The sequence below is a fragment of the Rhamphochromis sp. 'chilingali' genome (genome assembly GCF_963969265.1).
Source record: "Rhamphochromis sp. 'chilingali' genome assembly, chromosome: 15".
NCBI lineage: Eukaryota > Metazoa > Chordata > Actinopteri > Cichliformes > Cichlidae > Rhamphochromis > Rhamphochromis sp. 'chilingali'.
The window spans coordinates 35,098,320-35,108,833 of record NC_137942.1 but is presented as its reverse complement, the minus strand read 5'-3'; the positions used below and the strand labels follow the sequence as shown (position 1 = coordinate 35,108,833).

At 47.9% G+C, this 10,514-nt stretch overlaps 1 long non-coding RNA gene across 1 annotated transcript; it reads right to left on the bottom strand.

Annotated features, from left to right (window-relative positions):
- Positions 1–3,284: 3,284 nt before the first annotated feature.
- LOC308410920 lies at positions 3,285–9,847 on the bottom strand. The gene is made up of 3 exons (XR_013974300.1): positions 9,715–9,847; positions 9,450–9,621; positions 3,285–4,068 (listed from the first exon to the last, which is right to left on the bottom strand). It is a non-coding gene; the product is annotated as an uncharacterized lncRNA (long non-coding RNA).
- Between the last annotated feature and the right edge of the window lie 667 nt (positions 9,848–10,514).

The window sequence follows — 10,514 nt, the reverse complement described above, 5'->3', positions numbered from 1 at the left end:
GGCCCGAGGGGCCCGTTCAGCCTCCTGTCTCCGCTGGAGGGCCCGAGGGGCCCGTTCAGCCTCCTGTCTCCGCTGGAGGGCCCGAGGGGCCCGTTCAGCCTCCTGTCTCCGCTGGAGGGCCCGAGGGGCCCGTTCAGCCTCCTGTCTCCGCTGGAGGGCCCGAGGGGCCCGTTCAGCCTCACGTCTCCGCTGGAGGGCCCGAGGAGCCTATCCAGCCGCCATCTGCGACCGCCTCGTCATCGCCTGGCCCGGCCTCATCTGCCTGTGCTTCTGCTACGCCTGGCCCGGCCTCATCTGCCTGTGCTTCTGCTACGCCTGGCCCGGCCTCATCTGCCTGTGCTTCTGCTGCAGCCTCCTCAGAGCCTTCGTCTGCTGCAGCCTCCTCAGAGCCTTCGTCTGCTGCAGCCTCCTCAGAGCCTTCGTCTGCTGCAGCCTCAGCCTGTGCTTCGCCTGGTCCCGTGCCCACCGGGCCTCGGCCAGTACGCCTGACACTGGAGAGCTGCCGCCGCTGCCTTCCGCGCGGCCGGCCCCCCGAACTGCACCGTCATCGCCTGAGTGGCCGCCGTCGCCTTCCGCACGGCCGGCCCCCTGAACTGCACCGCCTTCGCCTGAGTGGCCGCCGTCGCCTTCCGCACGGCCGGCCCCCGGACCGCCTTCGCCTGAGTGGCCGCCGTCGCCTTCCGCACGGTCGGCCCCCGGACCAGCGCTGTCATCGTCGCCGCTGCCTTCCGCGCGGTCGGCCTCCTGAACTGCTCCGTCTCCTTCACCGCCGCCGTTGCCTTGCGCACGGCCGGCCTCCTGAACTGTTTCCACGTCGCCGCCGTCGCCTTGCGCACGGCCGGCCTCCTGAACTGTTTCCACGTCTCCGCCGTTGCCTTCCGCATGGTCGGCCCCCTGAACTGCTCTGTGTTTGAGTTGTTTTCTTGGGCTCCGGTGTTTGCTGTGCTCTTCTTTTGTTTTCTGTTCCGAGCCCTCCGTCCTGGGCCCCCGCCGCCCACCCTGGGTTGTTTTCTGTTTGGTTTTGTTTTTCTGTGTTTGGGCTGTCTGGAGCCAGCCCTTGAGGGGGGGGTACTGTCACGGTCCTGGGTCTCCTGACCCAGCGTTTTTAGTTCTTTGTGATTTTCGTATTATTGTACTTGTGTGTGATTTATTCTATGGCTTCTAGTTTTGATCCCTTGCCCTTCATGTCTCCCTGTGTGCCCCTCTGTGTATCTGTGAGCCCTCGTCTCTCCTTATGTTTTATTCCATGCTTCCCCTGCCCATTATGTCTAAGTTCTCCCCGTGCTCTCTCTTCCCCCTGTGTGCCCTCTATGTATTTATGAGCCCTCGTCCCCTTTCGTGTTTATTCCGTGTCTCCCCTGCCCGTTACGTTGGTGTTCTACTCGTGCTCTCTCTCCTCTGTACTTCCTGTTTCACCTCTCCCGTCAGTGTTCAGTTCACCCCGCCCTGTCTCGTTATGATTATCAGTGTCACCTGTGTTCCCCGTGTGTTCCCACTCCCCTCGTTAACCCTCTGTGTATTTCTGTCTGCGTCTCCCTCTGTTCAGCGTGACGTCGTCCCTCATGCTGTGTGTGATTCCCCCGTGTTTCCTGGTGAGCTTTATGTTAGTTTTTCCCAGTCTAGTTTTGTATCGCCTATCATCTTCTGTTACGCAATAAAGCTGCCTTTTGAGTTTATTCCCTCGTGCCTGTGAGTCCTGCATTTTGGGTCCTACTCCTGCCTGCCGCACAGCGATTCATGACAGGTACAAAATTTTTAGGAGCACAAACAAGAACTTCAGTCTTCTCCTCATTTAGTTGAAGAAAGTTTCCAGCCATCCAACATCTAATGGAGTCTATGCGCTTGTGCAAAATCTGTAGCTTGGAAACATCATGGGGCTTAAAGGAGATGTATACCTGAATATCATCTGCATAGCAGTGATACGAAATGTCCTTAAAAGTGCTTAATAAGTGTTGAAGAGGAAGTAAATACAGTAAGAACAATAAAGGCCCCAAAACTGAACCTTGCGGCACACCATAGGTAAGAAAAGTAGAAGAGGAACTGTACTTAGAGGTAGCCACAGAAAAGGATCGTTCATGCAAATAGGATTCAAACCAGTCCAAAGCAGCCCCTGATATACCCACCCAGTCTCTCAGCCTATCTAGCAGAATATGATGGTCCACAGTATCAAAGGCGGAGGTCAGGTCCAACATCAACAGAACGGAGCATTCTCCTGCATCACATCTCATCAAAATGTCGTTGGAGACTCTAAGAAGTGTAGTTTCAGTAGAATGAGCTCTACGAAAGCCAGATTGGAATTTATCCAGAATGCTGTATTCATCTAGAACAGCTATAAGCTGCTTAGCCACAACCTTTTCTAAAATCTTAGAAATGAACGGTAATTTTGAAATCGGTCTGTAGCTACTGAGAAGAGAAGCATCAAGCTTAGGTTTTTTTAACAGTGGGTGAATAACAGCATTCTTACAATAAACAGGGACCTGACCAGAAACCAGTGAGGTATTGATAATTGTGAGCACACAGGGACCAACAGACTGAAAGACATTTTTAAACAAAGATCCAGGTAAAATATCAAGAGAGCAGGAGGATGCTTTCATTGAATTAACCAACTTGACCAGCTCAGGTAAGGACGCAGGTAAAAATCTTTCTAACATTACAGGCCTAGCTTGAGTTGGAGCAGACAAGAGAGACACAGAAGGAGAGATATTGTTCCTCACGTTACTGACTTTTTCAACGAAGAAAGAAAGAAATTTTTCACAATATTCATTTGATGAAATTGGGACAGCAGGTGGAGCAGGTGCAACAATATCACTAATGGTGTCGAATAGTACCTTAGGGTTACCTCTGCTCTTAGACACTAAGTCTGAGAAATAGGCCGCCCTCGCATCTCGAACTGAAGTGTTAAAAGAGACTAAATGGTCCTTTAAATGAAGGAGATGGACATGCAAACGCGTTTTCCTCCATAAACGCTCAACCTTACGGCAGCAACGCTTTAAGAAGCGAATGCTGTCATTTGACCAGGGAGACGACTTTGAAACCGGAGCTAGTCTAACTTTGACAGGACAAACATTGTCTAAAATACAAAGACAATGATTATTAAAAAGATTTGTTAAAAAATGAACATCGTTATAAGGAGATAAAACTAAATTAAAAGCATCGGAAAATTTAACAGCACTAGACGAAGTTAAGATGCGAGAGCTAACCACATGTCGAATAGGAGAGAGGGACAAATGGAAAGACAGATTAAAAAGAATACAATGATGATCCGAAATAAAAATGTCCTCAGTACAAATAAAATCAATGTTTAAACCTAAAGTAAAAACAAGGTCCAGTGTGTGTCCTTTGGTGTGTGTGGGACCAGACACATGCTGAGTAAAATGAAAAGAATCCATGACGCTAAGGAAACCTCTGGCAAAGAGAAAACAGAAAAGCAGCTAAAATCAGATGTAAAAGTAAAGCAGAGCATGAGCTGAATAAAGGACACTCAAGGCTGGCTTGGAAAGGAATGAAGTCCATGGTGGGGATGCAGAACAAGGAGCAAAGATGAATGTGATGCTGAATCACCAGAAGACTTGGACTCATTTGATTCCAGCTTTTTTTTATTTATTTTTTTATTGACATTTTAGAATCACTATACAATACCATCAACTTCAGCTTTCTTTCAGTACATATATTTTTTTCTTTTTTTCTATATTTAAACAACTAAAATATCCATACAATAAGAATGAAAGAAGAAGAAGAAAAGAAAAAGAAGCAAAACAGGAAACAACAAACAACATAAATAAAAAATACATAAGGAAAAAGAAAAAGGAAAGAAAAATAAATAAATAAATATAGGGAGTGTGTTTTTGTTTCCATTAATGTAACTAATTTTTCCTCTAGTCTTCTAGTAGTTAACAAAGTCAAAATCTAATGCAAAAGCAAAAACTGGCCTGCGTTTTCTAATGTAGTCCATCCATTTCTTCCATCGTGATACAAACAGGTCCCTCTTGTAGTTCACATCTGCTGTCATTTTCTCCATTCTGTAAATGTCCAGTGTGATGTTCATCCACGTGTTCATAGTTGGGCTCTCTGAAGAAAGACATTTTTTTGTGATGGCTTTTTTGCCTGCTGCCAGTAAAATATTAAACAAGTATTTATCGTTCTTTGTCCATCCTTCTGGCATAAGTCCAAAACGTAGAGTTTTACTTTCCAAAGGTAAATATCTTCCAAATGTCTCGTGTATCGCTGCATGTATTCCCTTCCAATAAGTTTTAATAACATGACAGTCCCAGAAAATATGATAGTGATTTGCATTTGTATTTCCACAATTTCTCCAGCAAGCGGGAGGGTTACCTTCATAGTGAGATTTTTGGAGAGGTGTAATAAAATATCTTATCAGGCATTTCCACCCAAATTCCCGCCAGCTCTGTGAGCTGCTACATTTCCATTGATATGCCCATATTGTTGTCCATTCTTCCTCCTTTATCTCTATTCCTCCCTCCATTTTCCATTTTGTTTTGATATACAAGGTTGAGTGTAATTTCATATTTGTTAATCCTTTATAGAGGTCACCTATAATACCTCTATTTTTATTTGAACTGCCCTTTTAAATACATCTAGCAGCTGTTTACTCAATTCAGCCTTAGCTTTTATCGTTTTATTGACAAAATGCCTCATCTGTAGACATCTATAAAAATCCTGTGTTTCTAATGAATATTTGTCTTTCATTTTATCAAAACTAATTAGTCTGCCTTCCTCCATTACCATACATAAAGCTGTTAATCCTTTATATGTCCAATCTTTGAATCTGGTGTCCAATTTATTTGGAGCAAAATGTGTGTCATATGCACACCACTTAAGAACTGCTATATCCTCTTCTAGTTTCTATTCTTTTATTACTGTTTCCCAAATTTTAAAAGTCAACTTGATCCATGGATTTTCAATAGTTTTTATTAAATTTTGCAAGCTTCTGTCTGCTATAATAGCTTATATGGGGATGGAGGTCAGACTCTCCTCAATAACTTTCCATTGAGCGTCATATGAAGGATTACATCAGCATATCATAGGCCTTAATTGTGCTGCCCAATAATATTCCCTAAGAGAAGGTAAGCCCCACCCCCTTTTCCTTTGTTAAGTTGTAGGGTTTTAAATCTAATTCGGGGCCTTTTTCCTTGCCATATGTATCTTGACAAAATTTTATCCCATTCATTAAACTGTTTCTGGTTAATTTCTATTGGTAATGTTTGAAATAAATATAATAATTTAGGAAGAATATTAATTTTAATTGAGTCTATTCTAAAATATAAACTTAAATATGGAATTAGATCAGAATCAGAAGACCCTTATGAAAAGGATATCGAGGGAACAGTTTACCCTGCCCGGGATAGGGTTACCGGGGCCCCGCCCTGGAGCCAGGCCCGGGGAGGGTGCCCGAGGGCGAGCGTCTGGTGGCCGGGCCTTAGTCCATGGGGCCCGGCCGGGCACAGCCCGAAGAGGAGACATGGGCCCATCCTCCGGCAGGCCCACCACCCGCAGGAGGCGCCATAGGGGTCGGGTGCATTGTGTGCCGGGTGGCGGCCAGGAGCGGAAGCCCTGGCGGACTGACCCCCGGCTGCCAAGACTGGCAATTGGGACATGGAATGTCACCTCTCTGGTGGGGAAGGAGCCTGAGTTAGTGCGTGAGGTTGAGAGGTACCGGCTAGATATAGTCGGGCTCACCTCTACGCATGGCTTGGGCTCTGGAACCAGTCTCCTGGAGAGGGGCTGGACTCTGTCTCAGTCTGGAGTTGCCCCTGGTGAGAGGCGGCGGGCTGGGGTGGGTATTCTAATATCCCCTCGGCTTGCTGCCGGTACGTTGGGGTTTTTCCCGGTGGACGAGAGGTTTTGTTCCCTGCGCCTTAGGGTCGGGGAACGGGTCCTGACTGTCATCTGCGCTTATGCGCCGAGTGGCAGTTCAGAGTACCCAGCCTTCTTAGAGTCCCTGGGGGGGGGGGTGCTGGAAGGTGCTCCACCTGGAGACTCTGTTGTCCTGCTGGGAGACTTAAATGCTCACGTGGGTAATGACAGCAAGACCTGGAGGGGCGTGATTGGGAGGAACGGCCTCCCTGATCTGAACCCGAGCGGTGCTTTGTTATTGGACTTCTGTGCTAATCACAGTTTGGCCATAACGAACACCCTGTTCGAACATAAGAGTGTCCATAAGTGCACGTGGCACCAGGACGCTCTAGGCTGTAGGTCGATGATCGATTTTGTAATTGTATCACCAGACTTGCGACCATATGTTCTGGACACTCAGGTAAAGAGAGGGGCTGAGCTGTCAACTGATCACCACCTGGTGGTGAGTTGGATCAGGTGGCGGGGGAGGACGCTGGACAGACCTGGTGCACCTAAACGCATAGTGAGGGTGTGCTGGGAACGTCTAGCAGAGGCCCCAGTCCGCGAGATCTTCAACGCACACCTCCGGCAGAGCTTCAACAGCATTCCGAGGGAGACTGGGGACATTGAGTCCGAATGGACCATGTTCAGCATCTCCATTGCCGAAGCTGCTGCATTGAGCTGCGGCCGCAAGGTGGTTGGTGCCTGCCGTGGTGGTAATCCCCGAACCAAATGGTGGACACCAGAGGTGAAGGGAGCCAACAGGCTGAAGAAGGAGTCCTATCGGGCTTGGTTAGCCTGTGGGACTCCGGAGGCAGCCGACAGGTATCGACAGGCCAAGCGGAATGTGGCTCGGGCAGTGGCTGAAGCAAAAACTCGGGTGTGGGAGGAGTTCGGAGAGGCCATGGAAAAAGACTTTCGGACTGCCTCAAAGAGATTCTGGCAAACCGTCAGGCGTCTCAGGAGGGGAAAGCGGTGCTCTACCTGCACTGTGTATAGTGCTGGCGGAGCGCTGCTGACTTGGACTGAGAAAATTGTCGGGCGGTGGAAGGAATACTTCGAGGACCTCCTTAATCCCACTGACACGTCTTCCGAGGAGGAAGCAGAGTCTGGGGATGAGGGGAATGACCCACCAATTTCCGGGGGCGAGGTCACTGAGGCAGTTAAACAGCTCCTTGGTGGCAGAGCCCCTGGTGTTGATGAGGTCCGCCCCGAGTTCCTGAAGGCTCTGGACGTTGTAGGGCTGTCCTGGTTGACACGCCTCTGCAATGTTGCGTGGAGATCAGGGGCAGTACCTGTGGACTGGCAGACCGGGGTGGTGGTCCCCATCTTTAAGAAGGGGGACCGGAGGGTGTGTTCCAACTACAGGGGGATCACACTCCTCAGCCTCCCTGGGAAAGTCTATGCCAGGGTGCTGGAAAGGAGAGTTCGTCCGCTAGTCGAACCTCGGATACAGGAGGAATAATGCGGTTTTCGTCCTGGTCGTGGAACACTGGACCAGCTCTTTATCCTCTCGAGGATACTTGAGGGTGCATGGGAGTTTGCCCAACCAGTCTACATGTGTTTTGTGGACTTGGAGAAGGCATTCGACCGTGTCCCTCGGGGTGTCCTGTGGGAGGTGTTGCGGCAGTATGGGGTGTCTGGCCCATTGCTACGGGCCATTCAATCCCTATACAACCGTTGCAAGAGCTTGGTTCGCATTGCCGGCAATAAGTCGGACTCGTTCCCGGTGGGTGATGGGCTCCGCCAGGGCTGCCCTTTGTCTCCGGTTCTGTTCATAATTTTTATGGACAGGATTTCTAGGCGCAGCCAAGTGGCGGAGGGCTTTCGCTTTGGTGGCCTCAGAATCTCATCTCTGATTTTTGCGGATGATGTGGTTCTGTTGGCTTCATCGGGTGAGGGCCTCCAGCTCGCACTGGAACGGTTCGCAGCCGAGTGTGAAGCAGCGGGAATGAGGATCAGCACCTCCAAATCTGAGGCCATGGTTCTCAGCCGGAAAAGGGTGGAGTGCCCACTCCGGGTCGGGGATGAGTTCCTGCCCCAAGTGGAGGAGTTCAAGTATCTCGGGGTCTTGTTCGCGAGTGATGGGAGAAGGGAGCCGGAGATCGACAGACGGATTGGGGCTGCAGCTGCAGTAATGCGGACGCTGCACCGGTCCGTCGTGGTGAAGAGGGAGCTGAGTGTAAAAGCGAAGCTCTCAATTTACCGGTCGATCTACGTCCCTACCCTCACCTATGGCCACGAGCTGTGGGTAGTGACCGAAAGAACGAGATCGCGGATACAAGCGGCAGAAATGAGCTTCCTCCGAAGGGTGGCTGGCCTCTCCCTTAGAGATAGGGTGAGAAGTTCAGCCATCCGGGAGGGGCTCAGAGTAGAGCAGCTGCTGCTCCACATCGAAAGGAGCCAGCTGAGGTGGTTCGGGCATCTGACAAGGATGCCCCCTGGGCGCTTCCTGGGTGAGGTGTTCCAGGCATGTCCCACCGGGAGGAGGCCCCGGGGCAGACCCAGGACACGCTGGAGAGATTATATCTCTCGGCTGGCCTGGGAACGCCTTGGTATTCCCCCGGATAAGCTGGAGGAGGTGGCTGGGGAGAGGGAGGTCTGGGCCTCTTTGCTCAGGCTGCTGCCCCCGCGACCCGGCCTCGGATAAAGCGGATGAAGATGGATGGATGGATGGAATTAGATTCCATCTCGCTATATGTTCCTTAATTTTTTTCTGTATTGGTAAATAATTTCGTTCTAATAGTTCTGTAAGATCCTTAGGTATTATGACTCCTAGATATTTAAAGTACTCTGTTTGCCATGCTAATTGATACTTATACTTACTTAAGCAATTGTGTTTTACTCATATTAACCCTATATCCAGATGGTCGACCAAAGTATTCAAATGATTGCATTAATTTAGGTAAAGAGTTTGATGGTTGACCCAAAAATATTAAAATATCATCTGCATAGCAGGCTAATTTATGCTCCTTTTCATGGATATTAATACCTTCTACTTCTTTATTTTGTCTTATATATTGAGGCAATGGTTCCAGATATAACGCAAATAATAATGTAGGGTGGCTGTAGCTCAGGTGGCAGAGCAGGTCAGCCACTAATCAGAAGGTCGGTGGTTCGATCCCAGGCTGCACCCTGGCTCCATGCCAAATATCCTTGGGCAAGATACTAACCCCGTGTTTGCCTACTGGTGGTGGTCAGAGGGCCCGGTGGCGCCTGTGTCCGGCAGCCTCGCCTCTGTCAGTGTACCCCAGGGCAGCTGTGGCTACAATGTAGCTTGCTATCGCCAGTGTGTGTGTGAATGGGTGAATGACTGAATGTAGTGTAAAGCGCTTTGGGGTCCTATGGACTAGAAAAGCGCTATACAAATGCAGGCCATTTACCATTTAAATGTCATTTCAAGTTTAACATGTTTGTAAGCTTGTTTTCATACCATACAGAAATGAACAGAAACCCAATGTGATTTAGAAAATGGACAGCTGTATTCCAATTTGTAGTAAAGGTTTACCAGTATGGTCCAGTGATATATTGTGTTGTGGGAATTAAGCAAATGCTGTAAAGGCATGCAAAATCTACCATTTCCAACTTACACTTACCACCCTCGTCAGAGTAACGCTGTGCAGAAATGAGCAGCTGATCCAATTCTGTACTCTGAGACAGATTTTTGCAGTCTTTGATGATCCTTGGCTTGAAGAATGTTGGCCACTTTGCAAAGAACTTTGCAGACACTTCCTCCCCAACAAACAGCATTGTGAAGTCTTGGTCAATCTTAAACACAAAGTGTAACAAGAGAAACAACACTTTAACAAGAAAACAAACAAAGGAACCACAAAGCGGTCATTAAATCATTTTATGCCTTACCAAGCCAGGTGTATCCAGAAATCTTGGGAAAAGGTCCAGGACAGCAGAAGCTGTGGCAGGTTCTTGAACCAGTTTTTGCCTATGTTGAAATGTCACCTTCATGTTGTCTTTGACACGTTTCATGTCAGTTGAGTGCCTCTTCCTTGCATTTATCACCTGACAACGGCCTCACATTTGAACACAAGTTGCGAAGAGTCTTGGGGCTGTCTTGAAAAGCTGACTTTGATTACTTCATCTCTTCTCAGGAACCAGCATATCACCACCTTCCAAGAGTAAAATAAGGTCCAGCATATAACACCATTTCTTTGCAAAATATCTAGCATGTCTAGTCCCTTTAGACTGAGCTTAAATTAATTTTGTTAAGAAAAAACATCCTTGGTCCATTTTTAAGTAGTACAAGCTGTGTAACATGACTGCAATACAGTATTCTCTCAACTATCACAGGGGTTAGTAGGAACCATATTTCTATTTTATTATTTTTATATATTTTACGCCATAAAACCCCTCCCCACTCTCTAACAAACCCTAATATAACCCTGTTATTCATTTTTAGACTAGAAAATGCTTAATGTACCACAAACAAATGTAAATCTAAAAAAAAAGAAAAATACCTACTGGCTACAGAAATGCGCACTATGATGAAATTCCCATAATTTACAAGATGTAGGGGCCATTATAGTGTAATGTAACTCCCAGGTTACCCTTAAGCATCCTAGTTCACCTAAGGAAGGGTCTCAAACTTAAATGAGCTGTCATCTCATTGGAGGGCTACTTCAAAAAAACAGAAACCACAAAGAAAA